The sequence below is a fragment of the Anomaloglossus baeobatrachus genome, chromosome 1, assembly GCF_048569485.1.
Source record: "Anomaloglossus baeobatrachus isolate aAnoBae1 chromosome 1, aAnoBae1.hap1, whole genome shotgun sequence".
In the NCBI taxonomy this organism is placed as follows: Eukaryota; Metazoa; Chordata; class Amphibia; order Anura; family Aromobatidae; genus Anomaloglossus; species Anomaloglossus baeobatrachus.
In genome coordinates this window covers 81021545-81042835 of record NC_134353.1, presented here as the reverse complement: position 1 = coordinate 81042835, position 21291 = coordinate 81021545, and positions in this window count along the sequence as shown.

The following is a 21291-nucleotide window of genomic DNA, read 5'->3' as shown; positions in this document are numbered from 1 at the left end:
AGTCAGGGTGCAGAGTCCTCGGTTGGGGAAACCTTCATGGAATTTAAAAAATTTGCAGAGGATGGGGATTTCATGTCCCATCGTCCAATACCCACTTTCCCGGAGTGCTGTGACATATAGGATCCGAGGTCGGGTTTACAGCCAGGCCCCGTGGCGAGGACCCGCGTCACCTGCACATGGGATGGGACACTTAACACGGACAGCAGGGTCCTCAAGTTGCTTCAAGCCATGGGTATCCACAACCAAGCGCAAGGAGGAAGGTCTCACACATTTCCACAGACACCGGTGATTGCCTCCGATTCACCCGGGACCGGCTGGAGTCCATCCATGGCAGAGGAAAGCAGCACCTCCGGGGAGCTTTAAGAACTGTGAGTAAAATGATCTTTGATCCACTATTGCAGAGCAGTGAACCACCTCTTTAACTCATCTCACTAACAACAAACCCTCATATGGCTACGAAAAATAAAAAAAAGTTATAGCTCTTGGAAGGTGAAGGTGACAAAATGAAAAAATGGCAACTTCTCCAAATGGTTATGTGGCACCCCTGAGGCTCCAGTTGCCACAGAGTATTGCACCTTATTTAAGGTGCGATATTCGTCACGGGTAAAAAGGGGGTTAATCACCGGTGTTCCACATTCACACTTTACATACAGCTTAGGAGCCTTCTCACAATTGGGGTGGCTCAGGGTAAGCAGGAGGGGTGGCAATCACAAAGCATGGGACTTCCCTAGTCACTGAAGCCAGCCAACTGGGGGGCGGGTTCTATTTGAGGTAGAAATAGGAGCAAACTCACACAATCTTCAATCAGTCTACCTGGGACACCAGTTCTAGGACACAACACCATCACCACTTTCTTCTCTTCTCTTCACAGGGCCTGCGGCTTGGAGTGGAGCGCTCAGCCCAGGTTCCTAACGGCTGGAAGGGCAACTCTGAAAAAGGACTTTCTTCTTTCAAACACCGGTGACTGCTTCTAACTTATCCGAGGTCGACGGGGCACATCACAGCGGGTGACCAGTAATACCCGGGCGAGTGGCACAATGCGTCACAAAGAGTGAGTAAAGACACCTGGAACTGCAGCATTTGGCTCGGACTCTTATTACCGGCGCCCCGTGCCTCGGCGCCAAAGGCCTTCGCCATGACTACTCACCTCATCATCCTTCCCAGGGCCCGTTTCGCCTGCGGGGAGGGACACCATCTCTGCTGCTATTACCAACCGCCCCGGAGGACAGCGACAGCAGCTGATCCCTGGCCGTGTACCACAGGTGGCGTCACGACAATCTTCCTACCACAACCCCCATCATCCTCCCTCCTTATCAGTGTATACCTCAGGGCACGAAGCCAGGTAGGCCACCGCGACATCCCAAACCAACACACCGGCCCGGTACGAGACCCATGCCTGACTACCCCCTGCCCCCTGGGTGCTACATTTTAAGTTATAGTCTCAACACATTACCAGATTTAACAGCGTTCCTCATTTATTGAGGAAGTCCTGTAAGGGTCACATGGGTCAATGTGTGGCATTGCGACCACAGGTGGGACCAGTGAACCAGGTTTCCCTGCGTGCAGGGCCGGTTTTAAACAAATATAAATGATGCGCACATATTGCACCATCACACTCAACCATTTAGATGGCATTTACATGTGCTCACACATATGTATACACACATACATACATACACCATGCACACAAGCACATACACACACATGTATACACACACATGCATACACACAGACATATGTATACACACAGACATATGTATACACACACATAGCTCACACACATGTATACACCAAGCACACAAACATATGTGTACATACACATTTGGGTTCTTTTACCTGAGGTGTCCCAAAAAATGTATTCTGTAAAATGGTGAATCTACTTTTTTGGGGCCATAATGCTGGATTATTTTGAGCTCAAAGATGAGAGGAAAAATAATGTTAAAAAACGTATACTCACCGATCCTAGGCATGCCTCACCTTTGTCTTGCCACTGCAGCTCCTCGCCTGGTTCTCTGCTTGTGACCTATAAGGCTATGTTCACATGCTGCAGATTTGATGCAGAAATTTTCTGCATCAAATCAGCACCTTCTTGCAGAAAAACGCACCAAAAAACGCATCCAGTTTTGATACAGTTTTGGTGCATTTTTTAGTGAAGTCAATGGGTGGAAGGGCTAAAAAAAAGTCAGAAAAAATGCCCCAACAAGATTATTTCTACATCAAAATCTGCACCAAATCTGCAAGGAAAAAAACCCACAAAGATGCACAGCACTTCAGAAATCTCATAGGGTTTTGCTGGCTTCAGGAGAGGCATGTGTACCGCCCCGCGGCCTCGGCTACGACCGCCGAGCTGCTCGGGTTCAGGCTCGTGTGTCGGTGGCTCGAGCGCCTCCAGACCCGGGGGTCACGTCGCTCTGTAAGGGTGTAGTGGCGGTGCACGCAGGGGGTGGTGGGGTAGTTGTGTGGTGAAATTCGTGACGCCACCCACGGGTTGTGGTGATGGTCGACACCACCGCTGCGGTGAAGGTACGGGGACTCCCGGGAGCCGTGTAGGGGCGCAGCTAGGTGTTGACCCCTCCGTGGGTGGGGGATGTTGGTCCCGGGGCCCGCTTGTTGAGGGGCCGGAGTGCAGGGCGCAAGATGGCGGTGCAGCGCGGTGTGGTGCCTGAGGGCACTGGTGTACTCACGATTAAACCACACAGAGTCACTGGTAAACCAAACGGGGTGACGAACGGGGCCCGCAGCCGGCTGCAGTTTTTCCAGATAGGTTAGTAATGTCCGCCTTTCTCCTGCACCTGTATGTGATCTTGGCTACTGTGCCTGGGCACTGGTAGCCCGCTCCCCGGCGTATATGTGTCGTAGGAGCCAGTTTGCCTGCAGACGCTGGACCCTTGGATCTCTGGCCTCTGGCGGTTGCTCCTATCGGACGGGTTGGGCTGTTGCCTTCAATCGGGACTTAGGTGGGAATGAACCCCTGAGGTCCAGACTGCAATCAGTTGATTCGACTATGGTGGTGGCTTATAGCCTAGTTTGGGGTCTGAGTACCCTGCCTGGTGCTCCGGTATCCAGTTGGCTCACCAGTTCGGTTCCGGCAGGGCCACTACCCTTTCCCGGTCCCTTACGGTTCCACCGGTTGTATTCCCGGTCTCCTGCAGGCGGCCACTACCATCTGCCTGCCTGACTGATCTGGGGTCCTAGGCTCCAACCCAGGCCCAAAGCAGAACTGCACTCCTCTCTCTAAACTCAATCTCTATCTATATGCTTGTGTTTTCCTGCCTCAGGCCAGCAGACTCCTAGGAGGGCATGTCTATCCGCCTGACTCCGCCCACCTGGTGGGCCTGTCTGACTCTGAACGAGGCAATCAGGTCTTTTGGTTAACTGATGGTACCTTACTGGGGTGGGGGTGTATGTGGTGTGTGTAATGACCTGTGACCCCTGGGGTGTCCAGGGTGTCACACATGAGGATTTTGGTGCAGATTTGGGAAAAAAAGCACATGAAAAACTGCAGCGTGTGCACAAGGCCTGAGACTGCATGAGGCCTAATCAGCGAGGGCAGATCTAAAAAGCGAAGCATCTTTCTGTCCACAGTGTTTAGTATGTAAGGTGTGTACAGGAATCAGACCACTTTAGCTTCAGACCTAATTTATTTGGACCAAGCAAATCTGCCTGAGGCCCCCTTCACACGTCCTTTTCTGCTGTACGTGTGATGTTCGTTTTCACATGTCCCGGAGACACGGGCACACATAGACCGATTTAAATCAATGGGTCTGTGCACACGTGCATGTTTTCCCATGGACCATGTGTCTGGGTGGAGCATACGTGTGTCCATGTGCTCCACACGTAGACATGTCCATTTTTCTCTGGCAACAGAGGTGTCACACGGACATCAGTGACATCAGTGTGACACATACCGGAGAAAACCACGTTTCTGTGAGATAAAATGAATTTTTATACTCCCCTTCTCCAGCCCTGCTGGCTTCGGTGCCACTATCACTTGCTTCAGACCCCCGCTCATTATGCTCATCGCATATTCACTGCACTGCGGGCCAGAAGCAGCAGCAGCGGGGAGACAGCAGGGCTGGAGACCACAGAGAGGAAGACATCAGCACCACAGACAGCAGCGGCCGGAACAAGAGAGCAGAAAGTTCCTGCTCTCCATGTGTTATCACGGATAGCACACGGAAAACATTCGAGTGCCAAAATCACGGCACACGGAGGGTCACACGCACCTTTTACACCTCCGTGCAAAACTTGCGTGATTTACACGAACGTATGAAAGAGGCCTGAAATGCATTTTGGGAGATTCGCACATCTCTACCTTTAATACATTCTGCTGCATAGTTTCTCCTTAGAGGCAAACTGCATTATACAAAGCTTGTATTTATTATCCTCTGCATCAGGTACATAGCACAGGGAAGAGATAAACATCTCATGAAACCAAATAAACCTACACAGATAAAAGCGCAATAAGGAAAATGACCATTTGTGTTGATCCCTTAAGCGTCTTACAGGGGAAACGGTAAGAGAAGTATAATACATGTACGGGGGGATTGCTCCTATTACAGAAATATCACAGCACGCTGCCCGCATTACAAATTGAGAGTCTTTGTGTTTTAGACACATTGGTTCACGAGTTCTATTAAAATCATCCTCCATTTCCAAGATGAGACCCTGGAACTGTCTGCACTCTGGGCCTCGTTATATTCACTTCAGTGGATCGCTGCATCTTTCTGCCACGAAGAGGCAATCTGAAAGCGTACTGGATTAGGCATTTGCCAATGCAAGTCATAAAACTGCCATCTTAAACAAAGGAAAATGTGTCTGCCATGCCGATACTACAAATACATCACATTATAGAGGGTAGAAGCTGCTGAGTTTCAAGCTAAAAGGCAACCTTGTAAGATGTCACAGTTTACACTAGTTTTTCTTTTCTTAGGAATTGTCTGTTATTTTAAGAATACATGAAAGTAATAACCACGCGTTCTATGTATACTGTATACCAGGGGTCGGGAACATTTTTGGCTGAGAGCCATGAACACCACATATTTTAAAATGTAATTCCAAGAGCCATACTCACCATGGGGAAGCGGCGGTGGCGGAGTGACTTAGAAGGTCCCAGGAGTCAGGGCAGGCAATGCTGCGGCACAGTGGAGGGGGTGTCGTGGCTCAAGAGGGTCAGAGTGCGGAGGGTCAATGTCCTATCTGCGTACGTGCCACCTCCGAGGCCATTTTCTTGAAATTGATCTTGTCAACTGCAGGAGATTTAAAGCAGTCTGCCTGTTCGCCGCCACGACACCCCATGAGCGTGCAGCATCGCAGACCCTGTGCCACCACTGCCACCCTGGTAAGCCATATGCGGATTACAAGACGCACCCCCATTTTTCCCCCAGTTCTGGGTGAAAAAAGTGCACCTTACAAACTGGAAAATACAGTATTTTCTTATTAAAGGTTTGTCTGCGAGCGAGATGCAGCCATCAAAATTGCCACTTCTGTCTCGCGAGCCATAGGTTCCTGACCACTGCTGAGTACTATATAATAGAAGGGGGGAGCCCTCTCCCAGCCAAGGGTCACTCGCTCCCCTGATTCATTCAATGTTAGGTCCGTGTGATCCTCTCGAAGGGGCATGCAGCACTTACAATAACATTCGGTGCTATCTCCATCTTCACTGCTGATACTCGCCACAGATGCGGAGAGTCACACACTCAACACACAAGTCTCTTGTAAAACAATTCAGGAACCAATTTCTTGGAGGTCACCACCACTTCTCTTTTACTTCAGTCCCACAGGGCTGCATAGTAGCCACATCAAGGCATATCTTATATAGTGGGTACCCAGTCTGAACTAAAGCCTCTCTCAGGTGATTTTATTCTTTATTGCAGGTTCCTACTTGCCCATACACAGGAGGTTTTTAACTCAGAAAGAGGTGTTAGAGTATGTACCCAGTATATGAGATATGCCTTGACATGGCGACTGGGCAGATATAGAAATGGGCATTTTTGTTTGCTAAATATCTAATTTTTTCTTAGATTTCTTTTAGCAGTAATGCACATCTATTTTCTAATTCACAAAACCAAATATAATTCCCTATGTTAACATTCGCAATGTATCTGTATATATTGCATGCTATATTGATGATCTGTACGGGATCTGATCTTTTTTTTTAGGCAAGTCTCATATGAAACATAAAAGAGAGACAGTGCAATTTTTTTTTTTTGCTCACATGGACACTCGGTCACTCTAACACAGCACCCTTAAGTAAAATGTGTTCTCTCGAACGTGCCATAAACTTGTTTTTAATGAGCACTACATCCGACTTGCCCTTTAGATGTGCAGCTTTTGGGCCCTGACGAAAGTCTGATAAATGGTTGGCGTCCCATCAAAGAAAGATCGCCTTGTCGTGCCTGGTAGGCTCACATAGATTGGCCATGTTCTTCAAAGCATATTGTATTGTATAAAGTAATCATGCGGCTTATAGTTCATATATTCAATGTTTGCTTAGATCGAAAGGTGGCTGGATTCTTCTTTATGTACTGTATACTGTATAATGTAGTCATACCAGTTTGCACCTGTTCACACTTGCTTTATGATGTTAGGAGGTGCTGGTCAGATTTTTTTTTATAGATAAATATTATAAAAACACAAGGCAGATAAATTAATTCTTAATTTACAGACAAATAAGATGCCAACATATTGCATAAATATTGTTGTACAGTACAACAATAGCAGAAGAATCCACGTTCAGGCGTAATCATGATGGTTGGGTTGGATGTCTCTTGTCCTTCATGGAGAACATCAATAAAAATAAAATAAGAGTCTGCAGCGGGTGATATGATCGACGTCCCTGCTAAACAGCTCCAGAATTGCTCTCTGATGGTTTCCATTACATTTGTATTCTAATAATAATAATGAAAATGTAGTGAAGCGTTTTTTTATGGAAGCAGCAGGACACCACACATTGCTTTTAGATTCTAGCTACCATGGACAGAGAAACTTGATTGACCACTTTTCTTTGTGGTACCATTGATTTTATGCAAACATAACCGATCGCTTCTAACACATTAATCATTGACTATTCGGCTGTAAAGCCACGTGCAGACGTTGAGAATTTCGTGAGTTTTTACCTCAGGATTTGTAAGACAAAACTAGGAGTGGCACAATCAGAGGAAAAATATAAGGTCACCTGCACACATTGAGTATTTGGTGAGTTTTTACCTCAGGATTTGCATTTTTTCCCCACTCCTGGTTTTGGCTTACAAATCCTGAGGTAAAAAACTCATCAAATACTCGATTTGTGCACGAGGCCTAAAGCTGTACCCCGGAATGAATCAATAGGTGGAAGCTAAAGTTTTCAAAAATATAATAACTTTATTATAAAATCTAGTATAATGATAAGTCAGATCATGTCTTATATATAATCCGGTTGGGAATCTGGATTTTAATAGGATGGATATTTCTATTAAAATCCAGATTCTCAACCGGATTAAACATAATACATGTTCTGACATATCATTATAATTGATTTTATAACAAAATTATTTATATTTTTGAAAACTTTAAGTCTGGTATCTGATTTTTTTTTGTACTCACGTTTAACAGGATATGACATAAGAACGCGGTAATGTTTGGTTTACAATGTACAATGAATAAGGACTCCCGTCCGAAACGCGTTTGTTTTTAAACCGCTTCCTTGTGGAAATTGTTTTTTGTCCTTTGAGAGGACTATATTTTTTAATGATCTAATGGAATAAGGGTATGTGCGCACTAGAAAATGGACTTTTCTTAAGAAAAATCGTACCCTCTGGCAGAATACTGTACCCGCGGCAAAGACAGCAATAAAACCGCACCCACTTTTTTGCCACGGTTTTGCAGCATTTTTTCCGCAGGTTGATCCCTGTGGTTTTTTACCATTATCTATGGTAAAAACCGCAGGTACCAGCAGAAAAGAAGTGACATGTACATTCTTTTTGCTGCAGAAATTCTGCAGCAAAACCTGTAGGGTAAAAAAACGCAGTGTGCGCACACCATTTTTTTTCCCATAGGTTTTGCTGAGAAATGACTGCAGAAAGGTTATGAACATTTTCTGCAGCAATACATGCAGAAAAACTGCGGCAAATCCGCGGCAAAAACTGCAGTGTGTGTACAAGGCCTAAAGAGAATATTTTTAGGAAGGCGCCCATTGCTGGATTTTTCTTCATGGTTTCTATCTCCCAGGAATGCTCTTCTCCTCTTCTCAGTGACTTCACCGCAATTCTGACTAGCTGGCTCACTCTATGCGTGAGCCAGAAGTCTCATTATGATGTAAGTCTATAGAGCCTTATGCTGATGCTCCATAGAAATACAATGTAAAAGCCACTTCCAGGTCATGCAAAGCACAGTGTGACCCAGAAAGTGTACAGAACAATGAGGTCACTGAGAAGAGGAGCAAAACAGTGATGTCATTGACAAGAGGAGCAGAGCGTAATGTCACAGAGAAGAGGAGCACATCAGTGACATCACTGAGAAAAGGAGCACAGCGGTAATGTCACTGAGAGTGGTATTGTCACTGAGAAAGAGGAGCAGAGCTGAGACGTCTCTGAGAAGAGGAGCAAAGCTGTGATGTCACTGAGTAGAGGAGCAGAGTAGTGACATCATTGAGAAGCATAGCGGTGATGTCAATGAGAAAAGGAGCAGAATGGTGATATCATTGAGAAGAGGAGCAAAGCTGTGATGTCACTGAGAAGAGGAGCAGAGATGTGACGTGACTGAGAAAAGGAGCAGAGCAGTGATATCCCTGAGAAGAGAAGAGGATCCCAGAGGTAGCAGCAGTAAGTGAGTAGATTAATATACTCACACTACACACTGTACATATACAGTATATTGAAAAAAAAATATTAATAGGAAGGAAGTGTGTAGTATAAAAATCTGAGTTGCACAATCACACAGAAGAGATTTTGTTGAGAATTTGCAATGAATTCTCCATGGATTTGTGGTGAGATGTAAATTGGAAAAATTCATACAATACACTCTTGAGAGAAGTGATCATTTTAATTAAGTAAAACATTTTTTTCCTATTGATTTCAGGATTCTCATAGCTCATAGAGAATTGATTACATTACATTCAAATGTACATAAAGTGCACAAAATATGCAACATGTGAACATAACCTAAGAATTGCAAATTGTGCAGATTGTGCAGAAAAGCACATACTTTTCTTTAGTATTTGATTATTAAAGAGGTGGTTCACTATTCTGCAATAGTTGCCACATCTCTGTAAAACTGATACGGAAGGCTTTTTCTAAATACATTGTTCAGCCAATTCTGCCTCTGAGCGTCGCTCATCCCCATCAAATGACCCCCGGGCTCCGTGAGCTCTTAGATCCGGTGATGTCACATCAACTTCCAGTTGACCCAACATCACCGGGCCTGGCCCCCGTCTACCTGAGTGATTGGGCTGTGGGCGGCGTTCACTCAGCGTCACAGCCAAGCATGACAGCCTAGAATCTCTCCTGCTTGCGGTGCTCTGCCATGAAGGAGAGTGCGCGTGACATGCTGAGCTGTGACGCTGGGCTGTGATGAGCGGTGACACGCCACCAACAGCCGAATCATTCAGTGAGACTGGGGCCGCCTTGGTGGTATCAGGTCAACTAGAAGTTGCCGAGACATCACCAGATCCTAGAGGACACGAAGCCCAGGGGGCGTCACTTTATGGGGATGAGCAGACCGCAATAGCGCTGCTCACAGGCAGAATTGGCTGAACAAGGTATTTAGAAAAAGCCTTCCTTATCAGTTTTACAGGGATGTGGCTATTATTGCAGAATAGTGAACCACCCCTTTAACTCATGGAGGAGAAAGTCAAGGGTTAGTCACAAATTTTGATGTCATCCGTTTTTGTTATTTCATGCGACTTAAATAAAAAAAACCAAAAGTGAATGTATTCTAGCCATGGCTAACTATACAAATAAGGTTTTAGCTAGATTTATTAAGGCTATGTGCCCACATTGAGTATTTTGTTGCAGAAATTTCTGCTCAATTTCTGCGTCACTCGGAAGGAAAAATGCAGCATAAAATCGTGCATTTTTGCTGCGTTTTGGCTGCATTTTTTGCATGCTTTTTTATTACTTTCAATGGTGAAAGCCTAGAGGCCGCTTTACACGCTACGACATCGCTCAAGCGATCTCGTTGGGGTCACGGAATTTGTAACGCACATCCCGCCACCTTAGCGATGTAGTTGCGTGTGACACCTATGAGGGATTTTGAATCGTCGCAAAAACGTTCGAAATCGCTGAACGGTGACATACCCCCTATTCCCAATTATCGTTGCTGCTGCAGGTACGATGTTGTTCGTCGTTTCTGCGGCAGCACACATCGCTATGTGTGACACCGCAGGAACGAGGAACCTCACCTTACCTGCGGCCGCCCGCAGTGAGGAAGGAAGCAGGTGGGCGGGATGTTCGTCTCGCTCATCTCCGCACCTCCGCTTCCATTGGGCGCCCGCTTAGTGACGTCGCTGTGACACCGAACTAACCGATGACGCTAGGCAGGTAAATAGTGCGACGGGTCCGAGCGATGTTGTGCGCCACGGGCAGCGATTTGCCCGTGTCGCACCACCAATGGGGGCGGGTACGCACGCTAGCAATATCGGTAATGATATCGCAGCGTGTAAAGCGGCCTTAAAAGTGTCAAAAAAAGACTTTCCAGAAAGGGGGTTGCAAAAAAGTGGAAAATCACTTATGTAGAAAGACGCAGCAAAGTTATTAAACAATGTGCAGAACTTTGGTAAATTTGCCAGAAATAAAGAAAGCTAAGCCACAAGCAAAACGGACTTAAAAAGTTCCACTCCTGATTACTATCTACCCTCTCCCAGTATCCATTTACTGCTTAATCCAAATACTGTATATTGGATACTGTCCGCACATTATTAGATTTAATTGTAACGTGTCGGTGTGCAGAGAAATTGAGGCTCTTTATTACTTTCACTCAGTCTTCTAATTTAAAAATAAAGGATGTTACAGATTAATAGCAACTAAAAGGACTCCAAGGATATAAATGAATTACATATAAATGAAGATTAATGACTTTCCAATCATGAACAGTCACCTTGAGGCTACAAGCCTACAAGGAAAGACCTGAAGGAGATGAGATAATTAAGAACAGTCTTATATGGCCAGTCAAGTGCTGGATCCATTGATACAAATCTGTCCGACGGTATGCCTACGCTACTTCAGCAATGACTGGTTTAATGAATTGCTATAATTTAAACTGTATTTATACTTTTTCCAGTGTCTTTTGGGAGAAAAGGGCATGGATTGTCTTTGGAGAAGTGGATGAAAATGGAGAATACAGGAGCTGTGCCAAGATATCAATCCACAAATGAGGTTATTATCACTGACAAAAGAATATTTGGCTAGAACTTATTTTAATCCCTTCACGACCAGGCTATTTTTTCATTTTCGTTTTTTATCTCTCTTTTTTCCAAGTGTAAGGGGTAGTCGGACCCCTGGTAGTGAAGGAGCGTTTCCCCCCCCCTGAAGACGCCACAGTAGTATGGTGGCAAATGGTAAATGTTAAATGGTAAAATGTTACCTGTCATAAACTGTTTCCCCACTAGGTGCCAGTGTAGAGCAGTGGTTCCCCTGGTAACAGTGACAGGGAAGGAAGGGGCAGGGCAGCCGAGGTGGGGAAGGAAGGGCTCTGAATGCAGAGTCCAGTGTGCAGTGAGATGTGACTGGAGAAAGACGTCTGAGGTGACGGGGCAGAGTGTGGAAGTGGTGCAGTGGCAGAAGAAGTGGAAGAGTCAAGACTAGTCCCAAAGCCGGTAGTGTGTACTACAGTGCAGTGCAGCTATCAGTTGGATAACAAGTGGCCCCTGCAGGCGAAGGGTAGTGCCCTGACAAAGAAGTGAAGGTAAATGGGAACGCCCGTAGAAAACAAGTGAAGTAGTTCCCCGGTAAAGAAGTGGAGAGGTGAGCACTTATCCGGAGCCGGTAGAGTGTGCTAGATCTGCCCTACAGTGAAACAGGGTTCAGTGTGCAGCTACTAGGGGGTTAACGCATGTCCCCTGCAGGCGAGGGAAAGTTACCGGGGAAAGAGGAAACTGTCAGCAAGAAGTGCAATCTGTAACTGAAGTGTCTGTCTGCTGGAAAGTGCAAAGAAGAATCTACGTTCAATAAAATGTTTCTTAGTTCATCAACTGCCTGTCTGTGGCTCTTTATTGTGGTGAAGAGGCCTGTGAGCTGAGAGAAAAAGGTGTCACCGAGAAGCAAATTGCCCACATGGAAGTGTCCCTGCCACCTACACTCTGCCCCACAAACAACACCTCTGTTTTAACAGTGACGGCCGGGCCGGGGGTCAGCCTGCTGCCCCCTGGGCGGGAGACCGCGACTACACCCCCTGAGGCGCCCCCTGCCCCCGTTACAAACTGGCGTTACAAACTGGCGTAGTCGGCAGGATGAAGCCTGCATGCAAAAAACCCGACCAGAGACTGTGAGGAAGATCAAGTGGTGCCTGACGTGCTGAACGGGCCACAAGATGGCGGCAAGATGGCGGCCGTCCTCATGGACTCAGTGGAGGCGCGAAAAGTTGGCGCCAAACGAAAAGCGCTGGGCTGGCCTGGGAGGAAGAAGCCCGGAGTGCGCCGCCCAAAGAGGGGAGGTACTTGCCCCAAGAAGCTGCAGAGGTCTAGAGACATGGGCGGCGCCGCAAGAAAGAAAAGGCGTCGCCAATGCTATGCAGACCTGGTGCGTGAAGCCGGGGGGTGGAGTGTGTGCTAAAGCGGGAAAAGAAGAACCGCCTCCATCTTCCCCGGCGCCATTGCAATCCCAGCAGCAGAAGCAACAGTTCCAGTTACCTGTGCTACACAAAATGGAGGCCAGGACAGACAAGCAAGCCGTAGCGGGCACGCTGGTGCCCGTAGGACGCGGAAGAGGACGTCCGATGGAGAGCTCGGTGGGAGAGTTACCCACCATCACGTTGCCGGCAAGCATGATACCGGCCGTGACTGGAGTCTCGGAGAAACCAACGCAGGTCACGTTTTTTACCTCATGGGATGCCGTTATTGGGGAAATGACGACGGAAGTCCGGGCCACCTACAAGTCCCGACTGACTCTGGGGAGCGGGCCACCAGGAGCATCCGTACAGATTCCAGAGGCGCCCGCGTCTGTTAAGGTAGGCCCTCTGCCCCCCTCAGGAGTTAAGGCCCCATACTGGCAAGATATCCCAGAACCAGAGGTAATCGTCCGGAAGAGAGTGATTTGTTTGCCGTTGAAAACCGATACTGTTGAAAGCCGGTGAATGTTTCCAGTTGCAGCAACGTTAAAAGTACTGAACCCGGGAGGAGCTTAATGCAGAACTGTGCGTGGACTCCTTCCGTGACAGTTAAGAAGGAATCTTGTTGTCTTGTTGTTTTCTGCCCACCCAAAGACCGGAAGCGCTTGGAAATAGCCTCCGGGCAGAAGGTCAGCTAAGACCGGGAGCGCCTGAGGAGGGCCTCCGGGCAGATGTGCGACTAAGACCGGGAGCTTCCCTGGAGGGACTCCGGGCACCAAACTTGTGTGCCAGTCTGTGTGTTTTAAGTATTGTGTTTTCCTACATGTGTTGTTTTGCAGGTACGAACCTCGCCAGGAGGCTGAGGTTAAAGAGGGGAGGAATGTAAGGGGTAGTTGGACCCCTGGTAGTGAAGGAGTGGTTTTTCCCCCCCTGAAGACGCCACAGTAGTATGGTGGCAAATGGTAAATGTTAAATGGTAAAATGCTACCTGTCATAAACTGTTTCCCCACTAGGTGCCAGTGTAGAGCAGTGGTTCCCCTGGTAACAGTGACAGGGAAAGAAGGGGCAGGGCAGCCGAGGTGGGGAAGGAAGGGCTCTGAATGCAGAGTCCAGTGTGCAGTGAGATGGGACTGGAGAAAGAAGTCTGAGGTGACGGGGCAGAGTGTGGAAGTGGTGCAGTGGCAGAAGAAGTGGAAGAGTCAAGACTAGTCCCAAAGCCGGTAGTGTGTACTACAGTACAGTGCAGCTATCAGGGGGATAACAAGTGGCCCCTGCAGGCGAAGGGTAGTGCCCTGACAAAGAAGTGAAGGTAAATGGGAACGCCCGTAGAAAACAAGTGAAGTAGTTCCCCGGTAAAGAAGTGGAGAGGTGAGCACTTATCCGGAGCCGGTAGAGTGTGCTAGATCTGCCCTACAGTAAAACAGGGTTCAGTGTGCAGCTACTAGGGGGTTAACACATGTCCCCTGCAGGCGAGGGAAAGTTACCGGGGAAAGAGGAAACTGTCAGCAAGAAGTGCAATCTGTAACTGAAGTGTCTGTCTGCTGGAAAATGCAAAGAAGAATCTACGTTCAATAAAATGTTTCTTAGTTCACCAACTGCCTGTCTGTAGCTCTTTACTGGGAGTGGTGAAGAGGCCTGTGAGCTGAGAGAAAAAGGTGTCACTGAGAAGCAAATTGCCCACATGGAAGTGTCCCTGCCACCTACACTCTGCCCCACAAACAACACCTCTGTTTTAACAGTGGCGGGCGGGCCGGGGGTCAGCCTGTTGCCCCCCAGGCGGGAGACCGCGACTACACCCCCTGAGGCGCCCCCTGCCCCCGTTACACAAGAACCATATCTAATATATAAAGCTGAGTGTATGTATGTATGTATGTATGTATGTATGTACAGTTAGGTCCAGAAATATTTGGACAGTGACACAATTTTCGCGAGTTGGGCTCTGCATGCCACCACATTGGATTTGAAATGAAACCTCTACAACAGAATTCAAGTGCAGATTGTAACGTTTAATTTGAAGGTTTGAACAAAAATATCTGATAGAAATTGTAGGAATTGTACACATTTCTTTACAAACACTCCACATTTTAGGAGGTCAAAAGTAATTGGACAAATAAACCAAACCCAAACAAAATATTTTTATTTTCAATATTTTGTTGCGAATCCTTTGGAGGCAATCACTGCCTTAAGTCTGGAACCCATGGACATCACCAAACGCTGGGTTTCCTCCTTCTTAATGCTTTGCCAGGCCTTTACAGCCGCAGCCTTCAGGTCTTGCTTGTTTGTGGGTCTTTCCGTCTTAAGTCTGGATTTGAGCAAGTGAAATGCATGCTCAATTGGGTTAAGATCTGGTGATTGACTTGGCCATTGCAGAATGTTCCACTTTTTTGCACTCATGAACTCCTGGGTAGCTTTGGCTGTATGCTTGGGGTCATTGTCCATCTGTACTATGAAGCGCCGTCCGATCAACTTTGCGGCATTTGGCTGAATCTGGGCTGAAAGTATATCCCGGTACACTTCAGAATTCATCCGGCTACTCTTGTCTGCTGTTATGTCATCAATAAACACAAGTGACCCAGTGCCATTGAAAGCCATGCATGCCCATGCCATCACGTTGCCTCCACCATGTTTTACAGAGGATGTGGTGTGCCTTGGATCATGTGCCGTTCCCTTTCTTCTCCAAACTTTTTTCTTCCCATCATTCTGGTACAGATTGATCTTTGTCTCATCTGTCCATAGAATACTTTTCCAGAACTGAGCTGGCTTCATGAGGTGTTTTTCAGCAAATTTAACTCTGGCCTGTCTATTTTTGGAATTGATGAATGGTTTGCATCTAGATGTGAACCCTTTGTATTTACTTTCATGGAGTCTTCTCTTTACTGTTGACTTAGAGACAGATACACCTACTTCACTGAGAGTGTTCTGGACTTCAGTTGATGTTGTGAATGGGTTCTTCTTCACCAAAGAAAGTATGCGGCGATCATCCACCACTGTTGTCATCCGTGGACGCCCAGGCCTTTTTGAGTCCCCAAGCTCACCAGTCAATTCCTTTTTTCTCAGAATGTACCCGACTGTTGATTTTGCTACTCCAAGCATGTCTGCTATCTCTCTGATGGATTTTTTCTTTTTTTTCAGCCTCAGGATGTTCTGCTTCACCTCAATTGAGAGTTCCTTAGACCGCATGTTGTCTGGTCACAGCAACAGCTTCCAAATGCAAAACCACACACCTGTAATCAACCCCAGACCTTTTAACTACTTCATTGATTACAGGTTAACGAGGGAGACGCCTTCAGAGTTAATTGCAGCCCTTAGAGTCCCTTGTCCAATTACTTTTGGTCCCTTGAAAAAGAGGAGGCTATGCATTACAGAGCTATGATTCCTAAACCCTTTCTCCGATTTGGATGGGAAAACTCTCATATTGCAGCTGGGAGTGTGCACTTTTAGCCCATATTATATATAATTGTATTTCTGAACATGTTTTTGTAAACAGCTAAAATAACAAAACTTGTGTCACTGTCCATATATTTCTGGCCCTGACTGTATGTACGTGTGTGTGTGTTTGTGTGTGTGTGTGTGTGTGTGTGTGTGTGTGTGTGTCTGTGTCCACTAAAGGAATCCGCACCGTCACATTTACAATCACAAAATTTTGCACAGACACCCCATGTGACTCAGGGAACGCCATAGACTATGTTTTGAGACGAAAATTTAACCCCGCACTTTACAGTTAATCTCCAAAAAAACATGCCTCCATTTAACTGAATGGAGCTGCGAGTTACAGGCTATTAATAGGAGCTATGATTGGTTGCTATAGGAACAAAGGACATTCACAGTATAAGAAGCTTATGTGTGAGGTAATATGATGTCAGTGGAAAGACAGACACAGACAGACACAGATTGAGAGACAGAGAGACAGACAGACAGGCACAGACAAAGAGGCACACAGGGAAAGAGTCAGAGACAGGGAAAGAGACAGACAGATCGGGGAAAGAGACAGATCGGGGAAAGAGACAGACATGGAAAGAGACAGATGTGGAAAGAGACAGACGTGGAAAGAGACAGACGTGGAAAGAGACAGACGTGGAAAGAGTCAGACATGCAAAGAGTCAGACGTAGAAAGACAGACGGGGAAAGAGACAGATGGGAAAAGAGACAGATGGGGAAAGAGACAGACGGGGAAAGAGACAGACGGGGAAAGAGATAGACAGACACAGAGATTGAGAGAGAGAGACAGGCACAGAGATAGAGAGAGAGACAGACATAGAGATAGAGACAGACAGACACAGAGATAGAGACAGACAGACACAGAGATAGACCGACAGACACAGAGACACAAAGATAGAGACAGAGAGACTGATACAGAGACAGACAGAGAGATGGACATAGACAGACAAACACAGACAGACAAGGAAAGAGACAGACCGACAGACAGAGACTGAGAGAGAGACAGAGAGATAGTTACTATCCCGGGCAACGCCCGGGTACTACAGCTAGTTTTGTATATTTTTCAGTCCACATAACCGTATTAGAACATTTTTTTGCAGGACGAGTTGTACTTTTGAATGACACCATTCAATTTATTATGTGATTCACTGAAATGTGGGAAAAGAAATTCAAAGTGTGCTGCCTGCATCAAAGGCAGGGATTGTACATATGAAATAACTATGTTATATGTCGTGAAGGCTCTCTTAGGCTTCCTTCACATGTCAGTGATTCTGGTACACATGTTGCAATTTTTAGACGTACCAGAATCACAGACATACACAGACCCATTAAAATCAATAGGTCTGCGCACACATCAATGATTTCTCACTGACGTGTTTCCATGCGGCGCACACGCATATCCATGTGTGCCACACAGAGACAAGTCAATTTTTCTCCGGCATCAATGATGTCCCACGGACGACACAGTGGTGTGATATGTGAAACACGTTCCAGAAAAAACACGTACACATAAAATAAAAAGCTTTTTAAAATCACCAGTGTCCAGCAATGCTGTCTGCAGCCGCTGCTGTCTCCTGCTTCCAGGACCACTAATTATGCTTATGATTATTCACTGAACAGCCAACCCAGAAATATCAGCAGAGGAGAGACAGCAGTGGCCGGACACAGCAACGCGGGAGACTTCAGCACCACAGACAGCAGCAGCATAGACAGGTGAGTATAAGTGCCTGATTTCCGTGTATTATCACGAATAGCACACAGAGATCACACGTGTGCCAAAATAATGGCACATGGAGGGACATACGCACCTTTATCACGTCAGTGAAAAATGTGTGTTTTTCACTGACATATGAAGGACGCCTTACTTTGAATATGTGCTGATGCTACTGAGATCACAAGATCAGCTAAATTTCCTCTACAGAAATACATCTGTAGTAACAGAAATCATTCCTCACTCTGCTCCCAGCTATAATTAATGGTTCACAGTCTGCAACTAAATGAATTAATGAAAACAACACATATTTTATGTGGATAACCACAGATAAGCTACTTATCACTACATTTCTGAATACAAAATGATTATGTAGACCTAATGAGCCATATGTACTTACTTTGAAAATAAATGGCAAAATAGGTTTGTTATCCTTTTTGAAAGTTTCTCTGATATTAAAGTGATCATTTTAGCTAGACTAAAATGCTAATTTGAGCATGATGCCACCATTCAGACATGAAATTTCAAGTATCAGCATGATCAAGTTTCAAATGTCTTTGTATTTATGTATTAATCTATTAATTATAATAAAAATCTATTTGGAATTTTGCTGTAACCCTTTACTGCCGAAGCCTGTTTTCACCTTCCTGACGAGGCCAAATTTTACAATTCTGACCAGTGTCATTTTATGACTGCTTCAACAAATCCCAGTGATTCTGAATTTTTTTTTTTTCATGACACATTGTACTTTATGTTTGTGTGAAATTTAGGTCAAAATATTTTTACATTTATTTGTGAAAATATCAGAATTTTGGTTGAAAATATCTCAGTTTTTTAAACTTTGAATTTTTATGCCCTTTAAACAGTATCATGGAATATGATAAAAAGACTAGGAACAAAGGCACCAAGACTGACCCTCAGACTAGGAACCCTACGCTGTTCCTTATTCCAGAGGTATGCCTAATGTTGGTGAGGTCTGGACCACCAGCGTAGCCCTGACTCCTATACAAACCCTGGTCTAACTACCCCTCTCCCCCACCCCACAAGTACTGAGAGAGAGGATAAAAACCAAATCTCAAGGAAAATACAATACACGCTCAGTGAGAAATAAAGTACAGGGAGAAAATAACCAGCAACAAGAGAATTTCCACCGCACACCAAATATCTTACAACAGATGACCAATAGCTGGATCACCACGCACAACAAAGAGTATTGCTGGAGCAAAGATAGAGCTATAAATGGCATGGGAGCCCAGGTTCCACCATATTTTAAAGGGTGGAACGGCTATGATAGGTCCAACCCTAGCAGCTCACAAGAAAGTAGGAATTTACTCCTGCTATATTGGTGACCAGTGAGCATAAAACTGGTTGATGCCCAGCTCAGACTGAGTACTAGGAGGAACCAGATGATATGTCAGACTCTGTAGTGTGAACAGAGTCTGAATTCACCATGACATCTAGTGGGTGTAGTGTTGGACACTGCATGACAACCAGCAAGTTATGTCACACAATATAGTTAATAAATAACATTTCCCATGTGTCTTCATTACATCACCATCATTTTTTAAACATTGTTTTTCTTAGGAAGTTACAAGTGTTAAGAAAATTATCAGCAATTTCTCATTTTTCCAGAAAATTTACAAAGTGACTTTGAGGATCCTATATGACAGAAAATACCCAAAAGTGACACCATTTTCAAAACTGTATCCCTCAAACGGCTCAACACCACATCCAAGAAGTTTCTAAACCCTTTAGGTGCTTCACAAGAACTAAAGAGGAAGGAAAAAATAAAAAAACTTTTTCCCACAAAAATATTGTTTTAGCCTCACATTTTGTATCTTCATTAGAGTAATAGGGGAAAATGGGCCATACAATTTGTTGTGCAATTTCTCCTAATGCCATATTGCGATAACAGAACCCATGATGTGTCTAAACAGTGGAAACCCCCCACAAGTGACCCCAGTTTGGAAACTAGACCCTTCAAGAAATATACCTAGATGTGGAGTGAGCACCTTGAACCCCAAGTACGTTATAGAATTTTATGACTTTGAGCTGTAAAAATTAAATAATCACATTTTTGTCTCAGAAATGTTTTTTTAGCGCCAATTTTTTCATTTTGACAAAGGTAACAAGAGAAAATGCACAGTACAATTTGTTGTGCAATTTCTCCTGAGTACGGTGATACCCTATATGTGGTCGAAAACTACTGTTTGGGCGCATGGCAGGGTTCTGAACGGAAGGAGCGCTATTTTACTATAGAACTCAAAAATGAGTTCAATCATTAGCAAATGCCATGTCACATTTTGGAGAGCCCCTGAAGTGCCTAAACAGTGGAGCTCTCCCACAAATGACCACATTTTGGAGACTAGACACCTCAAAGAATTTATCTAGATGTGTGGTTAGCACCTTGAAGCTCCAGGTGCTTCACAGAATTTTATAACGTTGAACCGTGAAAATAAAAAAATCACATTTTTTTCCAGAAAAATGTTGCTTTAGGCCTTTTAGCATCACAGAATTTTATAACGTTGAACCATAAAAATGAAACAAAAAATTCCCATAAAATTGTTGCTTCAGCTCAAATCTTTTTTCTTTTTCACAAGGGTTGCATGAAAGAATGGACAGACAGATTTGTTGTGCAATTTCTCCTGAGTACACCAATACCACATACGTGGTGGAAAACTATTGTTTTGGCACACTGCCAAACTTCAAAAGGAAAGAATGACGTTTTGGAGCACAGACTTTGATGGAATTGTTTGTTGATTCCGTGTTGCATTTGCAGAGCCCTTGAGGTGACAAGACAGTAGAAAACCCCCACAAGTGACCTTATTTACAATTTATTTGGTGTTTTCCTGGTATGTGAATTTTACAATGTTTTGGCATATGCGAGTTGTGTAGAGTACATCTAACTGAGCAGGTATTGCCATAATTTAAGCCTCCACTTGAACTGGATTAGGGACTCATCCATGCAGATGTCTCTTTGGGGAATATACTTCAGCAAATTTGTTACTGAAGTGATCAATGACCGGCCTAACTTTGAAAAGTCGGTCCAAGTTGCAGTCATCTCAGGGAGGACAGTGTGCATTGTGGTTGTAATGCAAATTGGATTCCTGATCCAGCCACAAAATCAGGAATATGTGGCTCATGATCTTCAGAGGGTGAGGTCCAGAGGGGGTCACTAACAAGTGGTGCTGGCTCATTTGCTGTCTTTGGTCGTCTGCATGAGGGTTCGTTATTACTAGATGAAAAGAAGAGGAGTTAAAATAGAGAAAGAACTGTAACATCGTCTCCTTCACTATGTCTGTGGCAAGGAAGGAGTATGCCTCCACAGCTGAATATACTCTTTGGGAAGAGCATAACATTTATATTTTTCACAATGCGTGGTGTGTTTCTGTAAGTCTGTA